Source organism: Heliangelus exortis, chromosome 5 (genome assembly GCF_036169615.1).
Source record: "Heliangelus exortis chromosome 5, bHelExo1.hap1, whole genome shotgun sequence".
In the NCBI taxonomy this organism is placed as follows: domain Eukaryota; kingdom Metazoa; phylum Chordata; class Aves; order Apodiformes; family Trochilidae; genus Heliangelus; species Heliangelus exortis.
In genome coordinates this window covers 29360349-29379747 of record NC_092426.1, presented here as the reverse complement: position 1 = coordinate 29379747, position 19399 = coordinate 29360349, and the positions used below count along the sequence as shown (strand labels likewise).

Sequence of the window (19399 nt, the reverse complement as noted above, 5' to 3'; positions counted from 1 at the left end):
GAGCTAAGGGGTAACTTGGCAGACTGGATTCATGTGGGTCTGTACTAAACAGATGGAGTTTGACTTTTGGGACTACTCTTAACATTTTCATGGTTTTCTCAGTATTTTCAGCAGTAGAAAGCTGGTTTTAATACTACTGAGATTTATAAAAAAAATAAAAAAAAAATTTCTCTACCTAAGTTGAGAAAATTTTATTTTCTCTTCTGTCATCAGACATTACATATCTTTGGTTGTTGGGTGACCCTTCCATTGTTACCACCATGTTTTCACTCTCTCTATTTCCTCTCTTGGTGTTCCTATTCCTTTTGCAGTCACATCTCAGAACCTTAAAAATCTAAGTTAGGATGAGGACCACAAGCATAAGTGAGCCAGCACACAAGAAAAGATGAGGATTGCAGTTGGCAGCCTTGGCATCAGGTATATCTGGATATTTGTGTACTATAAACACCTGGTAGGTTTATAGATCCAAGGTACAGTGAGAAAACCTTCCATGCTTTTACTTGGGTTCTACCTGCAGCTCAACAATAAGACTCAGTACAGAAATGCCATCTGTTGCCTTTACCAAGCCCAAGCATGGCACAAACATTTTTCAAAAGCACCTAAGTGACTGGGAACATAATTCTCATTTTGACTTTAAGTAGAATTTATGTTCCCAAGTCATGTAAACTCCTTTGACAAAATGTTTCTTGGGAAGGTAATGTTTTATGATCTGGTAGTCTGAACCAAGAATTCCAAAGTTTACCAGACCTCATAAATAAATCTACTTGAAAAGGTGGTAGAAAACCCCTCATTATTCCTTGTCTCTATAGTCATGAGATGTACAGCTTTAAAGGAGCTGCACAGAGAGTGCCACCCAGCACAGGCTGAATGTTGTAGAGCAAAACCTGTCAAAAATATCCAAGACTTTGCATAGTTGCCCAAAGAGGAGCTGATTTCTTTGACAGTCAAACACTGGAACAGGGTTCCTAGAGAGGTGATGGGTGCCCCAAGCCTGTCTGTCAGGCATTTGAACAATGTCCTTCACAAACCTTAAATTTTGGTCAGCCCTGAAGTGGTCTGGAATCCAGAGTAGATGGCACTGGAGGCCCTTTTCAACTAAAAGTATTCTATTCTAATTATATTCTTATTATATTCTAATTATATTCTTTTCTTCTGAATATCTGCTCCATTTCCCAGGTACCTAGCAGTCAATACTCTGCATCTGCTGTGCAAGGTAAGGCCCCAGGTTTTCAGCAGCAATGTGAGAGATCAAGCACATAACAACTCCAGAATCTCCTTCTCCACCTCTCCCCACGCACAGGTGGCACCGATGCTACAGAAACACCGGTTGCTAGCGCTGACCTGATTATTTTTTTCGCGCATTTTAAAAAAAAACTCACAATCTTCCCACCCCCGAAAAAAAAAAAAACCCAAAAACCAGACGCTTCCCCTTATACCCACAAAGAGGAAATCAGGGGTTTACTGTTATATATATATTTTTTTTATTAAACATTATTTGTTTCCCCCCTCCCTTACCTCTTTTTCCCGTGTCCCTGCCTCCCGCTCCCTCCCCATCACCCCCACCCCAGGCCCCTCTCTCCCGACCGCCGCCATTCCGCGGGCAATGCTGCCCCCGCACGCCCCCGACGCGCAACAGCACGCGCCGTCCGCGCCCCCGCGCCGTCCGCGGCCCCGCGCCCCTCGGGGGTCGCGACGTGACGGTGGAGGGCGGGGGGGGAGAACCGAACCCCCAGGCGGGTCTGGGTTTTGGAAGGGGTGGCAGCTGAAAAGTCCGTGAAGTTTTGCGGAGGAAGTAACTGACGGAGATTAAAGGTAACGGGAGCGCGTCCCGAGGGCGAGATGGGATGAGAGGGAAAGGGGAAGGTTCCGAGCGGGCAGTGGATGGGTTCGATCAGACGGGAGGGAGAAATTCTGCACTTTGAGGGCGGTGAGAGACTGGCACAGGTTGTCCAAGGAGGTTGTGGCTGCCCCCTCCCTGGAAGTGTTCCCGGAGAGGCTGGATGGGGCTTGGAGCAACCTGGTGTCCTGTGGGAGGTGTCCCTGCCCGTGGGGAGGGGGGGTTGGAACCAGGGGTTCCTTAAGGTCCCTCCCAACCCAAAGCGTTCTGTGATTCCCTGATTAATGCATGGAGTGGAATGTGCAGCAAAGGAACGGGCAGGAAACCTTTCTCTGCAGTTTTTTCCATTGCAAAGGAAGTTTTTTATCAGTTTGGGGTTGCTGATAACATTTGGGGATTTTTGCGTTGCCTTATCAGTCCTAGAACTGTAAATACAAGAACTATATTCAAAGTCAATAGAGAGAGAAATCCGAGGATAATTTATCAACTAGGAGGTCAAGAGAAAAAGGTTGCAGCATGAGCTGTTGCCAAAAGGAGAGTTAAAACATGCTAAGAGAAGAAGTCTGCTTTGTTTTATACTTTCTCAAACCCTTCTGTTGGTTGCTGTTTCATGCTGCAGCTTCTTCCATATGCTCCCTACACCCACTAACACACCCACCTACACACGCTCACAATTTACCAACATACTTTACATCTCTGCTGAATTAAAATCCACACCATCATTCAAATAAAATAAAATAAACAGCTGTTTTCTTTCCACAAAAAAAAAAAAAAAAAAAAAAAAGCGCCGAACATTTTCTGACTTGGCACTTGTGAAGCATTTGAAAGAAACAGGCTGCTGGAGAGGCTTTTGTACTGGCACATTGTGACACTGCACAGAAGGTCCAGGGTTGGATCTAGACACATACCAGTGCACTTAGGACTTAGCACACTTTGCTTTGGAAGGGGACTGTTCTCAGGAGGGAGGACTTGGAGGCTAAGCAAACAATGGCAGATTGTCCTAGTGGTCACTGAGATTCCAGAACAGGCATCAGTTGACTCTCCATGCCTGATAAATGGATTATTTAAAGCAGCACCAACAGGCAGAGAAATGCAGTATCTCATGGCAGGTATTTGTTTTGAGGCCTTCCTTCCTACTGGAGAAGCTTGGCTCCAAGAAGTGCAGGCACCAGAGGCTGTGGCTGGCATTTACCCTTCCTGTGTTAGCTTCCCTGTTAGCTCCCAGATTCAGTCTGAATTCCCAGCTGCAATTTCCCAGCACACAAACAAGCAGTAGGAAAGCAGGGCCCAGAAGGAGACTGCAAGAGGTTATATTGCTGTGAATCCCATGTAGGCCTCCATTCCTGCTGTTTATCAGCCATGGGCCACTGCAGCTCACTCTGAAGCTTGAAAAGCTTTAGAACAACTACCTCAAGTGGCCACCTCAGCATGTCCATGTCTCTTTGCTGTACCTCTCCTTTCTGGATAAGCCTTTCAACACAGCTGTCCCAACAGCTGTGGCAGGAACTCCCTCCCCTCCCAGATAGTGTTGCTCAGGGCTGAGGGAGCAGGGATGCTGTGCTGTAGAGGTGGAAAGCAGATGAAAGAACAGCAACTAACTCACAGGTGCTTTGTAAGCAGTAGAATCCAAAGACCTGGATCATTTCTAAAACTCACTGTGAGACACACATCCCAATTGGTGATCCGGTTCCCAGGGTACTGATTAGATACCTACCAAACCACCTGAAGGTAGGACTCAGACCCCTAGCACTCAGCTCAGGTGTCACTCAGAAGTCAGTCATGCCTCCTGTCCTTGGATCAAACACCTGACCTGGGTTAGACCTTGCACAGAACCCAACCCAGAGGAAGAGACAGCACTCTCCTCTCTTGTTGTGCAGTGGGATATGGGACAATGCTAATCAAATGCAATTACTGCAAAATTCAGAGAAGGGTTTTGAATCAGTAATAGCAATTGGAATACTGTAGCACTGGAACATTCAAACCAAGCTTATCACTTGCTTTAGTGAGTGGAGTGAGATAATGCAGGCCACATTGGTAGGAGCTTTGTCATGCTGTTGATCAACAATTGACAATGATTGCAGAAGACCAGAAAAGCTGTGTTTGTAGAGAAACACAAAACTTCACAGCATGTATACTCTTGAAAAGAAAGCAAATTATTTCTCTCTGTGCTTGTTCTCTCAGGCTTTGCTATTTCAAGTACAATCTCCTCACTACAAAATAACAAAACAAAAAAAAAACCCAAAACACTTGTTCATGTTTCTGAGCTATTTTGTTTCAAAGTGTTGCTGATACTCCTGTTTCCTTAAGAAGCTCTCCTTTACATTAAGAGTTAAGACAGTGACATTGGGCTAACCTGTTTTAAATACTGATTTAAAAGTAAGAAGTACATTAAAACTGGTTGTCTAAGTCAGCAAGACTTAACGTGTGTTTTTCTGATATTAGTGAGATGTTTAGGTGTGTGCTTCTACACTATCACAAACTGTGCCTCTACTTCTTTATGAAACTGTTTTTAGGATGCTAAAAGCTTATCCTTCTGGGGTTAGGAGCTGAGCAGATGGTTTTAGACAAATCCTATCTCTCTGATGCAGTGGATCTTTCAGCCTCTGCGTGTGACATGGACAGAGGGGAATGCTATGGCTCCAAAGCTGGAGGAGGACAGTGGTGAAATCTCTTGGTTTACTGGAACTGGATAACTTGATATGGTGTGGGCTGCTGACAAGTCAGTGGCAAATGCAGCCATTTAATAGATACTAAACTAGGCTGGGCAGGAGATGGAAAAAAGAGGAAGAGTAGAAAAGTAAAGGAACAAAATGAATAAGAATGAAGAAGGAAGAGAAGAAGGGAATATACCACAGAGAAACAGAAAAATGAGGCTGTAGGAAAAAGAAGAGAAGCATCCATGGTAAATACATTAAAAGGGAGCAACAAAAGAAATAAGGAAAATGCAGAAAACTAGGGGTTTTAGCTTGTCACAGCCATTACTCTTCCTCACCTTAAACAGAGGGCAAGCAATGAGAGTTATATATGAAAGAATGCATTGCACTGTGAAATGAAAACAGCTTTATTCTAAATTTAGTATTTTCACTCTTTGGCTTTTTTCTTTTTTCCAGCTTCAGTCAGAATTTGTAAGCAAATAGTTTCTGATTGTATTAAGAATTTATAAGCACGTAGGTCCACCATAGCAACTGTACTGGGGCTGGCTGGGATTAACTGGGAATTAGCTTTCTTTGTAGTAGTCCATATGGTGCTGCTTTTTTGGATTTGTGGCTAAAACAGTGTTGACAACACATGAGCATTTTGGCTACTGCTGAACAGTACTTGCACAATATCAAGGCTTACTCTTTTACCTCCTCTGTACCCCCAGTGAGTAGACTGGGGGTGGACAACAAACTGGGAGGGGACAAAGCTGACACAGCTGACCTGAAGTGGCCAAGGGGATGGGCCACACCATATGGCATTGTGCTTAGCAATAAAACTGAGGTAGAAGACAACATAGAGGAGGTTCTCTTCTGAGGTGGCTGGGCATTGCTCTGCTTGTGGGAGGTGGCAAGTGGTTGCCTTTGCTTCTCTTGGCTTCATGTCTTTTTTAGTCACCTATTAAACTTTTTTTTATATCAGCCCACAAGTTTTCTCACTTTTGTTCCTTCTATTCTCTCTTCCATCCCTCAGGGGAGAGTGGGGCAGTGAGTAAGCAGCTGTGTGGGTGCTTGGCTGCTGGGTGGGGTCAACCCACCATACAATACTTAAAAGAATTTCGTAAAGTCAGTCAAAAAGTCTTGAAATTACTCAAATTGCTACTTTAAGCAATGTATTTTTGCACCAAGAAAATCAACCAAGCGACATTATCTTCAGACCTTTTAGTTACCTTCTCAGTTTTGGTCCTGTTATTCCACTTACATAAACCAGGCTGCTGTGGAAGGCAAGGGAACCTTTGCATTTCTTTGCCTACCTGAGGAAAAAAAAACAAAAACCTGTTAAAACAGGATGTTAATCTGTATTATTTGCTGAAGAAGCCTTGGAACATAGTGCCTCAGGCCTCTTTATTTGAGACACAGGAAAAACAGCCAGTGAAAACTAATGGTAGGAAGCAAACTACTTTAAGACTGATGACAATGAGCAGTACAAGAAAAAAAGAAAAAAGGAGAAAAGCTCTCAGCACTTCTTCCCTGGGCACTGGGAAGCTGATTTTGGCAGGTCTGCTAAGATGTGTTCTCTCTTAATATTTTAATGAGCTGAGCAATTGACAGTCCCAGCTGAGTACTCTTTTTGTTGCTGTTGCTAAGCAGAACAAGGGTAAAAAAAGATCCCTTTTCATCTTCTGAATCATAAATACAACCAAAGCATTTGTTTGATATGTGCAGAAATTCATTCTACCTCGATGCCAGCTCAACCCACATACCTCAGTTCACTCTCTCTTGTCCAAGGCATTTGGCAGTGTCCCACGTGACATCTGTGTCTCTGTCCTGGGTCCAGTGATGTTTAACATCTTTGTCAGGTACATGGACAGTGGCACTGAACACAGGCTCAGGAAGTTTGCTGATGACACCAACCTGTGTGCTGTGAGAGAAGAGAAGCCATACAAAGGGACCCTAACAGGCTTGAGAAATGAGCACGTGCAAACTGCATGAGGTTCCACAAGTTCAAGTGCAAGGTCTTGCACTAGGGTTGGACCAGCCCCAGGCACATTTTTACAAGCTGGGTACAGAGTGGGTTGAGAGCAGTAGCCCTGAAGACTTTGGGAGTGTTGATTGATGAGAAGCTCAAGATTATCTGGCACCATCCAGTTTTGGTGTCCCCACCTTAAGAAAGATACAGATCTGCTGGAATGAGTCCAGAGGAGGGCCACAAAGATGATCCACGGGGTGAAGCACCTCTGCTATGAGGAGAGGCTGAAGGAGCTGGGATTATTCAGGCTGAAGAAGAGAAGACTGGGGGGACCTTGGAGTTGCCTTCTAGTACCTGAAGGAGACCTAGAGGAAGGCTGGAGGAGAGGACTTTTCATAAGAATGTCCAGCAATAGGACAAGGGGATGGAGGAGAAGAGGTTTAGACTGGATATTAGGAAAAGTTTTTTCAGTACAAGGCTGGTGCAGCTGTGGAACAGACTTCCCAGAAAAGCTGTGGATGCCCCCTCCCTGGAGGTGTTCAAGGCAGAGAGGGACCTGGGAGTACTGCTTAAGAACTGGTTGAACATGAGCCAGCAGTGTGCCCAGGTGGCATTCTGGCTTGTATTAGGAATGGTGTGGCCAGCAGGAATAGGGATGTAATTCTTCCCCTTTACTCAGCACTGGTGAGACCACACCTCGAGTACTGTGTACAGCTCTGGGCCCCTCAGTTCAAGGAGGAGAGTGAGGTGCTGGAGCAGGTCCAGAAAAGGGCAATGAGGATGTGAAGGGACTTGGGGAAAGTCCCATATGGAGATGCTGAGAGAACTGGGGTTGTTTAACCTGGAGAAGAAAAGACTTGGGGGACCTTGTCCATCTCTACAAGTCCCTGAAGGGAGGTGGTAGTCAGGTGGGGGTTGGGCTCTTCTCCCAGGCAATGAGTGACAGGAGGAGAGGACATGGCCTGAAGCTGCACCAGGGAAGGTTTAGGTTGGATATCAGGAAGCTCTTCATCACAGAGAGGGTGATCAGGCATTGGAAGGGACTGCCCAGGGAAGGCGAGAGTCACCATCCCTGGAGATGTTTAAGGAAAGGCTGATGTGGCACTTAGTGCCATGGTCTACCTGGTGTGGTGGTCATAGGCTGGACTTAACATCTAACAGGGGTCTTTTCCAGCCTCAGCAATTCTGTGATTCTGTGAAGACCAGGTTGGATGAGGCCTTGAACAACCTTGTCTGCATAAGAGGTGTCCCTGCCCATGGCAGGCAGGTTGGAGCAGATGATCTAAGGTCCTTTCCAACCTAAGCCATTCTCTGCTTCTGTAATTCTGTGATTCTCTCATGTTTTTCATACGTATTTGTTCAATCCCCTAACATACCCCAGGAGATGTCCAGATTTGATTGTCCTGCATGCCCTATATGCCCTTTAGGCCACACTGTTAATTCAGCCTATCCTTTTCCTTTGGACTCCAGCAGAACTCATGGTAATATAGATTGATCCAGATTCTTTGCTCTTCTCCATATTGTCTGACTGTCTTGTCTTAGTAGCTCATACAGTTTCAGAGTTCAGCAAAGATTTTAGGCATAAGAAATGATGGGAGATTTTTTTGCATTCTTTCACTCCTTCTCCAGATTCCTAGAAAACCTTCTTGTTTTCTTTTCTTTTCAAAGATTCCCCCCAGACTCTCCTATCTTTGTTATCTATTTCTCAAATTACCTTTTGTATTTCCAATTATCTCTTTGGTTTTTTGTTTGTTTTTCTCTTCTCTCATGCATTTTTTGTAGCCATCTGTCTACATTTTCCTTATCCGTCCAAGTTTTCATTCATGGATAGTTAAGTTCTAATCACACATCCCTTTTGATAAGGTCTGATACTGTCCCTCCTACCCTGTTCTTCAGGGACCTGTCTGTTCAGAAGCTGCTGTGTGGTAGAAATAAATGTGATGTCAAACAGTTTTGTCTATAATGCTAGGAAATTCCTACTTAAAATGTTAGTAAATCGTAACTAATTGTAGGATCCCACTTTGCATATTAAGAACATCTTCATGGTTCCACTCCTCAGTCTTCTCATGATGTGTTTTAGTTTACTGAAAGCTGCACTTAGAAGCTACTGGTAGGATGTTCCCTCCAGATCAAAAATAAAACCATCCCTTCCTGATCAATGGCCCTGAACCCTGACCTGTAAGGCACATCAGAATAATTTTTGGGAGGAACAGATAACAGTACCTGTTTGAATGAGGAGCCAAAATACATTAAGAAAGAGATTATTATCCCTCTGCAGCTCATTGCCAATAGAGCAAGAAGAGGGGAAATCTCTACCCCTTTGTGAAATGAAGTCTGACATGAGTGCTTTTATGGAAGGCAAAGAAAAGATGGTGAAGAAAGGACAACAAGGAGGAGGAAATACTTTCAGTAACACTGAGTGTTTAGATTTGTGGATCTTCCTTTGACTGTGGAGTTCCAACATTACAGTTGTGCTATTCCCAGGCTTTTAATATACTGATTTAATTTTAAAACACCAACAAAACAAAACAATCCTGAACACAACATCCTTTTTCATGTCCCAGTATGGCAATACTTCCCGTTCTAGGATAGGAGAACTTCAAGCATTCATGACCCCATTGTCAAGGAGCACTCTGAAAACACTGCTGAACCTCAACAGTGGTTTCTAAGTTTGCTGCAGTTACCTTTTTCTCTGTCTAGTGGGCACAAATCTTGAGCAAGCTACAGTGCTTTATCTAATATTCTTCAGCCTTTTTCTGTCATCTCTCTGTTCCACTCTTTTCATGTGCATGCAACTGATTACACAGGGAAAAGGTATTTAATAAATCACATAGGCACAATGTAAAGGATTTTTATGCATTCCTTTCGTATGTAAATGGCCTGTAGCTTTTTCATGAATCAGGCCCATAGATGCTTTATTTCAAACTGCCATCTTCCTTTCCCTGTAGAATTGCAATTTAAATGATCCTGAACATTTGAAGACAATTAAATGTTAGCTTTGCATATCAGCAACCTACCAGCAATTCCTGTAAAGCTCTGCTGTAGGTACAATGTTCAATCTTCAGCTGCGTGATTTCAGGAAGGGAAAGGTGTTTCCATTCTGCTCTCAGAAGGTTGGCAAATAGGCTCAGAAGACACCACAAAATACCTTCTACTTCCTTAGAGCTTCACTCAGTTCTAGAACATCATTTGGGACTGCCAGGACTTTTGAATTCCTTCTAATTTTGAACAACACATAAATCATAATAGGGTTCAGACTGCCTTGCTGGCAAGACCTAAAGGAGGTTCAAAAAATGCCTTTGGGTGGTTAAGTATTGGGTTTTCTTACATCAGGCTTTAGCAGTATTTTTTAAGAAACTGTATAGCCTTTATTCCCAAGGCAGAAATGGAGAGACTGTAACTGTGGTTGTCTTACAGAGAGTTATGTTGGGGCAGGGAATTAAATTGGTGTCCCATACTGTATCAAAACCCCTAACCCAAAACTTGTGATTTCCAAATTGCAATAGCCCCACCAGGCCTGGTCTGCGTGGGCTCTTAGAGGAAATGAAGGCTCCTGACAGCCTGAAGTGACCACGTGTGACTTGATCAAAGGTGGAGTAAGAGGTACCAACCAGCAGGGACTGGAACAGGGTGTGTTTTAAAGCCAGGGCTGAAATACAGTCACGAAAGCTGTCAGGAACTCAGCGCTTAAGTAGATTTTGAGTGAGTTGTGAAATATTTGGACAAGATTCTTTTCCTTCCCCTCCAGCCCTTTCCAACTTCCTCCCTCTGGAAAAGCACTTTAATATGTAGAATATAAATTAACAAGTCTCCAAAAGGGTTGATACACATTTGAGAAAATATTATTGCACAGCATGACTGGGAAGTTTTGTTCTATTTGAGATAGATTCAAGAGATGGAAAGTGCTATAATATTGCATGATGGAACAGCTCCAAACTCTTTCAGCTTTGCCTGGAACGGGCACAGCTTAGCTACTATTGTCTTACATAGTGACTAAACATAAATACAATAAAATATTTATAAATAATGAGTGCCAAATTGATCACACAGAAGAGTTTTACTGGAACATGTAAGTTCTGTTATTAATCTGACATTTATAAAATTTTTACCACTGTTCACTTAAAACAGTCATCTGACCATACGTGTCATCTTCTGAAAAAAATAAAAAAAGGAGGAGACACAGCTTTGTGATTTATTCAAAATCTCTGAGCTTGTTTCTGCCAGTGTGTGTGCTGATAAATGTTATGTTAACAGGTTCTCTGTTTGTTTAACATTCCCCCGAGGAGGCCTCAGTGTGATTTGAGCAGTGTCATATATTTAAAGCACAGCATTAATACCTACTCTGCAAAGAGAAAGACAGGAAGGCTCACAGGTGGCACAGTCAGCAGTCTCACAGTTAATGGCCTTTGTCTTCCATAGTAAAAGGTTATTCATATCACAAAATACCACTACTTTTGAAAAATCTTGGTTTAGGAAAGTACATGTGGAAATCCTGCATTGCAAGACAAACAATATTACAGAAATTTGTCCAACAGTAGCCTAATGTCTGGTTTCCTCTTTCTCACCTAGGTCTGCATGTAGTTACTATACACTGGCTTTTCCTTAAGGGAATCAGAAGGCTTTTTACAACAAATTAATACTTCTCTGTCCTCAACACACTCACACAGAGGCACATGCTCACACTCATACCTTTGGAAGCTATTTTCTAGAACACTTTTTCCATGTCAGTAATACAGATATGATGAACAGGATCAGGCTTCAATTGTGATTCCAGTCAGATCCCTGTTTTCCAGAGAGCATTTAGAATTGCTAAAGTCATTCGAAATTTTAGAATATTGCATTTTTGTCATTAATATTTGTTATGCCTTGTCTGCATTTGGTGGGCATGAGCTCAAAATGAACAAAGTGGAATCTATATGATGCAGAGGGTCATTTCTCTTTGTAGGCAGACTGGGTGTAAAAAATGTAGAGAGAGCCCACTAGATCAAGTAATCCCAATAAGAGGGTTGATTTTTTTTTAAAAATCATAGAATCATAGAATCATAGAATAGGCTGGGTTGGAAGGGACCTCAGAGATCATCGAGTCCAACCCTTGAACAACTACCACCACAGTCACTAGACCATGGCACTGAGTGCCATATCGAGTCGCTTTTTAAATGTCTCCAGGGACGAAGAGTCCACCACCTCCCCAGGCAGCCCGTTCCAATGTCAAGTTCCAAAATCAAGTTCTACAGATTGAATGTTATCAGACATGGGAAACCCAGCCTGTTAGAACTCAATGAAACACTCAGTGAGAAGAGCTGATGGAGGCTGCTGTGTGCCCAAGTTTTGATTCACCTCCAATTGCCCAAAAATACACATCAGGCTCCTGGGGGAGAGCACTTTCTGAAGGAGGATCTAGAGAGCAGATTATCTAGAAGCTGTCAGCTTTCCTCTGGGTAAAATGATAAAGTTGACAATGAGACAGTTTTAATTTTGGGTGAGCTGTCTCTGAGGTTGCAGAAGTTACAGAAACTGAGGTTGCTGTTCCCCTTTAACATTTCCCTTTCATATGATGTAATGCCTGCTGAGTATAAATGAGATTACCTCAAAAAGCTATTAATTTCAAAAACTGGGATTACTGTTTATTCGTGTATTCAAATAACTTTCTCTTGGTCTTCTACCCCATGGGATAACTAAAAATTTCAAAAGAAGGTCAGACATTCAGCACTGCAAGGATTTTATTAGCAGACATACACCTGCCTTTAGGCTCTTTTCTGGACTTCCTACAATACATCACCTGACTACAAAGGCCAAGATGATATTTTCAGATAATATCTTGAAGATATTGACAACTTTTGGTGACTTTGCTGCTTTCAGTTTGGATACTGGGCAGCAGCAGCCTCCCCTGCCTCAACAACTGCTGACTGGTCACCATCATTCTCTGGAGTCCACAGTGAAATATTAGGGCAAGTTCAAATCATGGCCTAATTTCAGAATCACTAGAAGGGCTTTTCCACTTTTCATGAAATGCTGATTCAGTGAATGTTAAGACACAAAAGTTAGAAGTCCTGATGTATTTCATTTAAGAGCCACTCTTCTAGGCAAGTCATTATTTTTATACCCGAAGGATCTTGCAAAGGAAAAATAGAAAAATTTCTGTAACATTACCACTGAGATCATGTTTTATTAGATGCAGTAAAACGTCCCCAAAAAGCAAAAATTAAATCAGCTTTCACTGTAATATGTTTAATTAGAAAATTATGTTATGTCCAACTACACATTGCTTGTAAAGTCCCTTTATCAAAAGTTCTTTAGAAGAAGTGAGGCAGAGATGACACAGCACAAGTAAGTGCCAGATGATCCTGCTTATCATAACTCTTTATTTCTCCCCTTTTTATTCTTCCTCACCTGAGTTGGGTGAAAGCCACACTTGCCATTTGTGTATTTAACTGCTTTGAACAGCTCTGAATAGGGAATGTTACTGGGTTGGGGCTTTTTTGTCCCTCTTCATTAGCTCTTCTTTCTGCCTTCATGCTTGCTGGTAACTGTAATCATTCTATTGTCTGTCAAGATACTTTTCTCTTTAAGAGGTACAAAAGGCTGACAACTACTATTGTCACTGAATCCTTGCTGTGTCTTCAAAGTAGACAGAGGTAATTATTTGTTATTATGTGACTGAATTCACAAAGTAAAAGTCCGGCTATTAGAAGATGTATTCACTCTGTGCTTTGAAACCCAGTCCTTACTTGCCAACGTGCTGCTTTTGTACAAACAGTAATTCACTGGGTTTCATTCTAACCAGCTGCAGTGGTTCAACTACATGAAATATTTCCAGTGGTTGCAACTCAGTCTAGGGAACTTGGTTAAACTGGATCTGATATAAAGGAATCCAAGATTCAGACAATCTCCAAAATTTACTATGCAACGGGTTAAGTATCTGAGATAGAATATAAATATAGGGGAAAGCTTTTTTGAACAAGACAATGCAAACAGGTAGCCTGCATGGAAATAAGCCAGAAATGCCACAGTGAGGGAGAAGAATTTGTTTAGTAGATGTCTATCAATTCTGGCAAGTGGACAGCATAAGAGCCCTTGATCTTCTTTGTGGATCTACAGACATCTACCACTCAGCTAGACCTTATGACTTTGGTACCTCTCATATTAAGAAAAAAAGGAATACACTGTAGAATGTGTATTTAGCTGGCATGAAATTATTTGATTGGGTTGACTTTGCAGTACCATGGTCATGTATGTAACCATTGGAGAAGGTCAAGAAGGGGAGAAGAAACTGCTGTGTGATGCAGCCTACTCCTGATAAGCTTGGAACTTAAATCTGCTGGGTCCATCAGTGACAGGATCTCCATATTTTTAACTGGAGATACTCTGGAGATACACAGTATTTTTCATTTGCTGACCTTTCTACATAAGCCACTTCTGAAAACAAGCAAACCATGTCCTTTCATTTGCTCCTACTGCAGTGTCATCAGCTTCATCTGGTGGGCATAGGAGGGATGATAAACAGTAGATACATAGCCACTTCTCCACTGCTGCTTTTTCTGGAGTGTGCAATGGAATGATACTGCAGAATACTGTGTCTTACAGAGATTTCCATACCACAGCCAGTACTGCAGGACACACACTTGTTGGTAGTCATTAAGCAATGTACTCCAATCTTCATATGAGGTCCTGAGCAACACTGTAGAGCTGGAGTGCCCTGCTTGCAGAAGACATGAAATTCAGGTGAAATTCAGGGCAGTTCAGTTTCTGACATGTCATTCTCTTTCCTCACTCTTTTAAATAAGGGTCAAACCAAAGACATATTGTCATGGCAACCTGCTCAAATGGGTCCTCTCCCAGGTACATACCTACCAGGTGATAAGGATGCTGATATGCTGTTCATACATTGAGCACATCTGCTGCTCACCATATTCTTCATTTCCTTCTGCAATCAGCTTCTCCAGTTTCTTCAGACAATTTGTCATACATGCCTTCGATATAGGGCAGGGAGGGTACAGGAAATTTTGGGTGGGATCAGAGTGCAGTTGTTATGTTTATTTATTTATTTATTTATTTTTAAAATAGTACCAAAACCATGCAGAATTCTCTCTGTCCTTCCTAGAAGAGCTGACAATCCAATTTAGATATGATGTAGTAAAATGAAAGAAAAAATAAAACATAGGGCAGCTGGAAGAGGACTAAGGACATAGGTTACAGCATTAGAGCTCCATGGTTAGGCAGCTAGAATGTAAATGTAAATTTAGCAAAGTAATTTTAGAAGAATAAAATAAATCTATGTCTTTTATATTGTGGAATTTAGTAATAATAATAACAGAGGTCTCTGTAATATATTACATGAGGTTATTCTTGCTATTAGAATGTACAGTTCAGAAGAAATAAAACTTAACAACTGATCAAATCAAATTAAAATATAGAATCCCCAGCATACCCTTTCATCATTATTTAATAGCATGTTATAAGCACATACTTAGATAACCAAGTGACTCTAAGCAAGTCTTTTATGCACAGATGTCATGGACAAGGACTTACCTCAGCTTTTTACAATATTCTTTTGAAGAGCTGCAAATCTCAAACTAAATCCAAATGTAAAATTACTCAGGGATTCTATACCCAAAGACCTGAATCAGACAATTTGAGAGAGAAAAGCCGTTCCAGCATACAAGAAATCTTTGAACTGTACATCCTCTTGAAGTGTAGTTACAAGCTTGTACATAAAGAACAGTACACAGCTGAATAGTTGAATAAAAATGGTCAGTAAAGCTAGCCTTGTCTTGAAGCTATGCAAGGTGTCTGAAGGAACCAGCTTTGTGTAATTATTTGGAAAGTGTAGTCAAAGCATACTACTATCATCCTAAAATACTCTTCTTCCAAGGAATTAAATTTTGTGTATTCATTTTTTTTATTTCTTTCTCTTGTCCTCCTTTCTAAATCCTGGAGGTTGTTTCTGTCCTCATTAGGGTCTGGTTGAGTTTTGCTATTAACCTCTGAATGAACAGGAATTGATTTTAATACCACTACAGAAGGCTCTTCCAGATTCAGTTGCTAATCCACTTTTATATGTACATCATATAAATCACTGACTCATAGGAAACCAAGAGGAGGCAGATGCCTATGATATTGCTAGGTGAAGAATCAAGGCCTAAAATAATTGCCAGCTCTCAGAGTTAAAAAAAGAAAAGAAAAATAAACCCCTTCAGAATAGGAAGAGTATCCAGTTCATCATCATTCTACAAACTGGTACCCTTTATCATTTTTGCTCTTTTTCTTTTCCATCCCCACTGTTCTTAATAATTCAGTACCTTCTTTCTTTAATCATATTATTAAAGGCAATGGACTGATGATTCATTTTGCTTTCTTTGGTCTCTCAGTGATGTCCATTAATGAAGACCTACTTTTCAGCACCATTGACTCGCTTAGCTAAATTATTTATTTGATTGAGCAGTTCAGTGTATCAAACTTTTTTGGCTCATTGTAGCAACTACTTATAGCTCAGATTAGAGTTTCATATTGATTTTCTCCTGGAAAATGTGTATGAAATGGATTGTGCTTTAAAGTGCCAAAAGTGGTAAATGCAGGGCTGAAGAAGGTATAGCAAAATAGATAACAATAATTTCTCTTTCAGTAGCAATTTTTTACATGTGTTCTCCTTTCCGTTTGGAATGGGACTTTTGAAAACCTTAATGGTGCTGAAATTCCCATAAAGAAGCCTATTTTCTGCTGGTTAGGATACTGGTCTTAGGCATGATAGCCAGGTTTACACTTCTGCCTTTTCATTCAGCACAGAGTATTATACCCTGGCCACTGCAAATAAGAAAAAAAAAAAAAGATTTGAACATCTTCCCCACCCAAGAACCATACACTAAATCATCATCTCTGGAAGACTTAATGTAAATATTCAAAGAAGCCACATGTATTAAGAAAATATATTTCACAGAAAAATTTTGAACTATTTTCTTGTGTCAATGATTGACCATTGCTTTCTTTGTCCCAATCCTAAAGAAAGGTTGTTTGTGAGATGTATTAGTGAGGCTCAACTTCATTTTATCCCCCTTTTTTCTATACTATGACCATCCAAATTCATAATGCCTCTTTCAGCTGCTTTCACAATTGATCCTACTGTCTTATATTACTCCTATCATGTAAAAAACATTTTTTTTAAAGTTAATTGCTGTCTTTCATGTAATCTAGTCAACAGGAATACCTGTTTCTGCCTTAATACCTGAAAAAAAAAGTCTGATAAATTTTCAGATACCCAAATCCTCTTCATTGTTCTCCATGTGACATTTTGAAAAGTTCTTTTCTTTGTTATGTCCAAATTCATAGAGTTCTGCATAATGTGCTTATCACTGTTTCAAGCTCTCAGCTATAGATGAATATTGAGAAACCTTTCTTTCAGTCTCAAAAAAACATGAAAAACCCAAACAAACCAAACCTCAGAGAAATATCACTTGATTCAGGGTACAGTATTTTCTTCACCTAAATACAGTGGTTTGGGGTGATGGGAAAAGCCATTTCCATTGAAAGTCCTTGATCATGTTTAGATTCCTAGGACTATCTGTACAATTCTGATATATTGTGTAGGATCTGTATAAAACAGTTATCAGAAATAGGGCTGGGAGCCTGTTTATGAGTACAAAAGAGTAAAAAATTGCAGAAACTATAAAAGAAAACTAAAAGATGAAAAACTTTTGATAAAACTTGACTGGTATTTGGCAGATGGGAAGGATCTTTGTTGGTCATTTAGTTCATTACAGAAATGATACAGAAAAAACTTTGAATGTAGAAGTATTGAAAATTCTTTGCCTTGAGACTTAGTACCACCACCTGTAGATATATCTGTGGAATTTGACTCTGGGAGTACAGGCAGAAGCTATTGTACTTTCTCAGTGTAGCAGCAATGTTTGTTCCCAGGCATTATGTGATGTCAAATATCATGGTGTTTCACTATTTCACAGGTAATATTGCATTTTATTTAAAAGCATATTTTGATCAAGAACAGATACGCTCTCTCCATTTTACAGAAATAAACTGAAGCACAGAGGAAGTCAAAAGGTCATTTTTCCTCTGCTCTAGATGGTGAAACCATTATATGTGGAAGATGAATGATATTTGCCATCAGATTGAGTAACATTTACTCTACCCTTGTAACCAATTGCATATAGGAGCAAGATCAGCCTTTAGATGACTGATTTGTAGTGAAAAAGAAATTGTCAGCAGAGAAATGTTACCCAGATCCTTAGAGTGCATCATATCAAGAAGTAGATTTGGAACACTAAGATTCCAGTGTATGCCAATATTTCTCCTTAATTTCAATAATGCAGAGCAGATCCCCTCCTCATTACTAATGGAGTAAAACATGCAATAGATATAACAAATTATTTTCCAATTGGCACCATAGAAAATCATCTACTTACTATCAAACACAGTCCAGGCCATACAATCCCATGCTTCCACAGCCTGAAATCTCCAGCACCATTCTCTACTGGAAAAAAAATGAGATGCTCTGAATATGTTTGACCAATGAGTTTAAGTAGTATTTATTTAATACGTGTTGAAGCTAAAATGCCTGCTGAATACTTGGGGGAAAAAAGGTGTAATGATTAAAATATCTATGCCATAACTTCTGAATTAGTGAAAGCCCTCTACATAAAATGCTAGGTCCTTCTTAGAGTGGATTCCTTCTCAGCCACCTCTTGCACAGCTCAGCAAACTCCCCTCTACACAAACCTTAGTTCAAAGTGAAAGACTGGACATGGCACCTGAACTCTTAAGCTTATCAGAAGAGTGAGCTTATCAATATGAAAATGTAACAAAAACTGGGGTAGGAAAAAATTGCAGACATTTACCAGTACCTTGGGTGCAGCCCTATGTCCCTCCTCCAAGAGATTTGGCTGTCTGCTCTCAAGTCCAAGCTGACATGCTGCAGATAAAAATCTGGGTTCAGGCTGTTAAGAATACAGTTGTGTGAGAAAGAAGTGTGACAAGGGGCTTGGCTGTACCCTCCTTGCTCAGAAACTGCTTTCAAAGCCCTGTTCTTGGTCCCTGTTGAGTGTCCCTGCCCATGCACCCCACTGATCCATACCTGACCCTGCCCCACTGACTTGACTTCCCAGCTTGGTCTTGCACCTGTCTCAACACTACAGATTTGTCTGGCAATCCCTGGGCTGCTGGCTGCCCCTCATTACCTCAGACTTGCTGAGCTCTTCTTCTTTGGGTCCAAAGGGACCGGACCCCAGTTAGTGCAATCACAGCCCTGCAGTTGCCTTGGGTCCCCCTTGGCTCCTGGCTCACCTTTCCTTAGAGAACATCCTGCTCTTCCTATTCCTAGACAATACCTTCATATGCTGTAAGAAATCTGGGCCTAGCAATCACACACTCCCACCCTCAAAAAAAAAAAAAAAAAAGAGAAAAAATAGAAGACAAACACAGCAAAGGGTAAAAATCATTTGCAGGTCACCTTAGGCATTTGTTTTTGGCAGAAACCAATTTGAGTATTTATAGCCAGGCTAAAACCCATTGAAAGTACAGGTCAAAATGGAAACATTGACCCTTACCTACGGCAGGGCCAACCCTGTCTAAGTACTTGTAAGCTGCTTGCAATAAAAAAACCTCTTAGTTTCAGCCTGCCAAGTGTCAGTCCTCTGTACTGGTTAATATTATCGAGGGAATCCTTGCCTGACAGAAAGTAATTTAGGATCCATTAAATATGATTACTTGGCCTTGAAAATGATGGATATTGAAGAGAATTATAGGATCACTTTACAAAAGAAAGGTCTCTTTTACATCCTTTCTTGTGGGGCATTAAATAAAGTCTGAGAAAACTCCTGAGGGATTCATGGCATTTATAGGTTACATTTATGAAAAGAAGGATTGATATTCATATTAAAAACTCTAAGAATTGAACATGGTGATGTAGCAAGCACGTGGACAGCTGTGACATGTCTAAAAAGTGAGTGA

General features: G+C 41.0%; 1 protein-coding gene across 2 annotated transcripts in view; it reads left to right on the top strand.

Annotated features, from left to right (window-relative positions):
* The first annotated feature begins 1181 nt into the window (after positions 1–1181).
* The window catches only part of ZNF770 (zinc finger protein 770), a 41716-nt gene continuing 23498 nt past the window's right edge, over positions 1182–19399 (top strand). Inside the window, exon 1 of one of the 2 annotated variants that reach the window (XM_071744300.1) lies at positions 1182–1213. The gene's annotated coding sequence lies outside the window, so the exon portion shown is untranslated. Of the gene's footprint in view, positions 1214–1788; positions 1813–19399 lie in introns of those variants that run through there. The other variant, XM_071744299.1, reaches the window with a different exon arrangement.